This window comes from Durio zibethinus, chromosome 8, assembly GCF_047325235.1.
Source record: "Durio zibethinus cultivar Kanyao isolate XHJ-2024 chromosome 8, ASM4732523v1, whole genome shotgun sequence".
NCBI classification, from domain to species: Eukaryota; Viridiplantae; Streptophyta; class Magnoliopsida; order Malvales; family Malvaceae; genus Durio; species Durio zibethinus.
In genome coordinates this window covers 5,550,487-5,555,207 of record NC_143169.1, presented here as the reverse complement: position 1 = coordinate 5,555,207, position 4,721 = coordinate 5,550,487, and positions in this window count along the sequence as shown.

The window sequence follows — 4,721 nt, the reverse complement described above, 5'->3', positions numbered from 1 at the left end:
GGTTTTTTTATTAAACATAATAAAATTATTGGAGTACTTAATAAATTTTTGTGAAAAATAAATTTTTAATCATACCAAACAATTGAGGATTTAAATATTGAATTAAGTATTACCAAACAATTTGAGGACTTAATAAATATTTTTAAAAAATAAAATTTTCAATCCTATCAAACTAATGAAAGTTTTAATAGTTTGTTTTAAGACAAAGCCATAAATAAATTTTTAAATAAAAATTCCACCAAACTATTGAGGGATATGCATTGAAATAAAATCTTACCAAACTAGTGGAGAAATTTCATGGGTTTATTATTTTTTTTAATTTTGTTATTTTTATTATGAATTCTACCAAACTATTGAAGAAGTTCAAAATAGATTTTTTTAATAAAATAAAAAAATTCAATGCTACCAAACTATTGGAAAATTTAGTGAGTTTTCTTAAAGTAAATTTTATAAATGGTTTTCAAATAAAATCTCACCAAATTATTGAAAAATCTGCATCAAAGTAAAATCTTATCAAACTATTAGAATATTTTATTGATTATTTCTTTAATAAAATATATTAATGAATCTAATGATAGAGCCTCTATAGAATGAGATATCGATCTCCATAAATACTCTTAAGGTATGAAAATTATCTTAAATTGCTACCAAACTATTAGAGTAATTTTAAGATCAATTTTTAATAATTTAATTATTTGGTAAATTATAAAGATATTTTAAGGCTTAGATAACTTAAAATCAAATTAATATCATCTTTTAGATGGGTGCTGTTAGGGTGTTATTACTTTTCTCACGATTAACTGCACTCTCAAACTGAAAATCTAGTTTCGTAGACTAGAATTTACCATTTAAAAATACTTAAGTTTAAGATTTCTCTTTAAAATAAGACATATTCAGTTAAGTTGCCAATCGCACATAAAAAAAATGGTGGCAACTCCTTAAAATTTATGTTTAGTGATAGGTCTATGAATTTATACGTTATGACATATATTATATAATTAATTTTATGATCTATGATGAACATGTTTATTAACAAATTTAGTAATTTAAAAGGTATTTTCAAAAGTATAAATAATTTCTTTGTCTCTCAAAATTTTAAAAATTTTATTTTGTGCAACAAGCTCATTTGAATTTTTATACAATGTTAAAATATTAAAGTTCTAATGTATGGTAACAAATTAATGATTAAAATTTTTATATTTTTTAACTTTATCCTCTAATAATTCATGAAATTAGAAGAAAAATTATATTATTTTACATTTTTTTATTTGTTCATTGGGATAATTAAATTAAATAATTTTTTATTTGAAAATAATGATAAATGCCTTTGTACTATTTATTTTTTCACTTTAAAATTTTTTATTAGATTTGATAAAATTGAATCTCATACTTTTTTAATCTAAGTTGTTTTGACTACTTATTTAGTAACATGTGCTTTTTAGCATTAGAATTTCAAATTTTTTAACGTTCCTAAAAATAGCCTTAGTTGTGTTGGGAATAATGACTCAAATCCCATAAGAGATTTGTTTGAGATTTGTTAGATATCGCTTGTGGACAAGAAAACTTGCAAAAGAAGAATTCTAAGAGAAAGATGATTCTTAATAGGTAAGTTTGACTTGCAAGAGAAGAATTCTAAAAGGAAAGGGATTCTTAATAGGCAAGTTTGACTTACAGAAGAAGAATTCTAAGAGAAAAGGGATTCTTAATGGGCATGTTTGTATGGTTATAAATAGGTGAAGTCTCTACAGGGTTAGGTATGAGAAAAAGATGTAAGAGAGTTGTAGGGTTTTATGGGATAGACACCTCATAGAAGTTTTGGAGCTCTACGTCTTATGGGTGTGTATGTTTGTTTGTGAGTGGACTAGAGGAGACTAAGACGTCCACATAGGTATAATGTATGGGAGCACATGGGTATGTGGTTGGTTATGTTGAAAGGGTGCACAAAGGTTTGGGTTTGTATTTGTTTGGGTTGAGAATATTTCATAGGACTAGAGGAAATTGAGAGTGTCTTATGAGTATTGATTGTTGAGTGAGGTTGATGATTTGATGTATGTTTGCAATTCTCTACAATTAGTGAATCTGGTTTCTCATCTGTAGACGTAGGTTGATTGGACCGAATCACGTTAAATTGTTGTCTCTTGTGTGTTTGATTTATTGTTTGATTTTGCTTTCACTGGTGTGATTGAATTGGAGGCTTTTAGCCCAATAAATAGTATCAGAGTTGTGGTGTTCTCCAACAAGTGGTATCAACGCTGAAGGTTCAAAACGTAAAAAGAGTTGAAGATTCAAGATGTCAAAAAAGCTGAAGGTTCGAGACGTAGAAGAGCTGAAAGTTCGAGATGTGGGAAGAGCTAAAAGTTTAAGATGTGAGAAGTGCATGGTTTGATACATGAGAAAAAGCAAGTCCAGAAGAGCTCGATTCAAGAGAAGAGTTCGAGTTTAAGTTTTGAAGATTGAAGATTGGTTTGTATGAAGCTTAAAGACACAAGAGACGAGAATATGATTGTGAGACTTCCATTGCAAGTGGAGCCAACATGTCTAGCGTGAAGACAGATGATTGATGAAATTTGAGTCAAGGTGGAGATTGTTGGGAATAATGACTCAAATCCCATAAGAGATTTGTTTGGGATTTGTTAGAGATTTGTTTGAGATTTGTCAGATATTGTTTGTGGATAAGAAGACTTGCAAAAAAAAGAATTCTAAGAAAAAGATGATTCTTAATAGGTAAGTTTGACTTACAAGAGAAGATTTTTAAAAGGAAAGGGATTCTTAATAGGCAAGTTTGACTTACAAGAGGAGAATTCTAAAAGAAAAAGGATTCTTAATGGGTATGTTTGTATGGTTATAAATAGGTGAAGTCTCTACAATGTTAGGTATGAGAAAAAGATATAAGAGAGTTGTAGGATTTTGTGGGATAGACACCTCATAGGAGTATTGGGGCTCTACGTCTTATGGGTGTGTATGTTTGTTTGTAAGTAGACTAGAGGAAATTGAGAGGGTCCCCATAGGTATGATGTATAGGAGCATATGGGTATGTGTTTGGTTATGTTGAAAGGGTGCACAGGGGTTTGAGTTTGTGTTTATTTAGGTTGAGAATACTCCATAAAACTAGAGGAGATTGAGAGTATCTTATGAGTATTGATTGTTGAATGAGGTTGATGATATGAAATATGTTTGTAATTCTCTATAACTAGTAGATCTTGTTTCTCATTCGTGGACATAGGTTGATTGGATCGAATCACGTTAAATTGTTGTCTCTTGTGTGTTTGATTTATTATTTGATTTTGCTTCCACTGGTGTAATTGAATTAGAGGCTTTTAACGCAACAAATAATATCAGAGCTGTGGTGTTTCCCAACAAGTTGCAAGACCAGTTTCGTTAATTGACCTTTGATCAATAAGAATAGAGACAAAACAAAGTCAAATTAGGGGATGAAGCAAATAGTAGATTGCCTGCAGATAACAATATTAAAAAAAAAAAACAAAAAAAATAGCGGCCATACAAAACTCAGGTTCTTGGTTACCAAATCAAAATGGAAGCCAAAGCTTATTAGCAATTTTTTTCCCACGCAATCCATTACTAAAACTTGCGAATTTCTTTTCTTCTTTTCTTTTGGGTTTTGTGAATTGTTGATGGTTTTCTTTAGTACGAGTTGGTTAGGTAATGATCTGCAAATTGTGTTGGGGATGATTTATACTTACAGTAAGATAGTAATTAATTTTACTTCTTTCTTTATTTTTTTTCGCTTTTAATTTATCTTTGCATTTCCTTTGCTCCTTCGCCTTTTTTTAAGTTGCATTTTTTTTAATAAAAGATATAACCTATCGCTAGCTTTAGCAATGTAATTTTTTATTTCAAATTCTCTAGGGTAGTCGGTGGATTTAAGTATTTTTTTTCTTTCTCTTTTATAGTAATTAATTTTGCTTCTTTCTTTTTTTTTTTAATTTACCTTTTCGTTTTTTTTTTGGTCTTTCACCTTATTTTAATGCGCATAATTTTTTTATTTTATAAAAGATATAAAAATTTCAATTCATTAACACTTCTATTCTTATTACAACTTTTTTCCCTTTATTTGAATATTTTATCTGTAGTTATTAAACTCAGTAATTTAAATTTATTTAACACTTATTGAAAATACTAGTCAAGTAACAGTTCAAGTAGCGTGAACTTACGATTATAAATGATTTTATAAATATAAATATAAAATAACTTTTACAAAATTACAATTACCGTAAGCTATTATTGGTTGTGCCATTTTTTATATAATCCAATTTAGATTATTACCCAATACATAAGCGATGTCATAGCAAATTTTAATGGTATACTCGTGATTACATATGTAAGTATATGTATCACGGGTCGAGACTTAAGTTTCGAATTCGCGTGGTTCCGAGACTCAGACATTCACCCTTTCGGCGTCTCAGATTAGTCTGACCACTATGGTTCACATCCTTGTGAGGTATTGTCCCCTCTGACCCATTTGGCTTCACGATTTTGTCTTACAAAAGATGCCTTACGAGGAAGAGATGGTGTGAACCCTTTTATACCCCAGTGACCCTCCTATTATGTTTGATGTGAGATTCAGAACTCTTCCTTAGGTCCGTGACATTCTTTCCCACTCAACCTCGTGAGGCCATCGTCACGGAAGCTGGTTACCTTGCCTACCTCTCTCGAGTTGCTTGGCGTGGATCGAATGGTTTAAGGCTGACTCTGATATCACT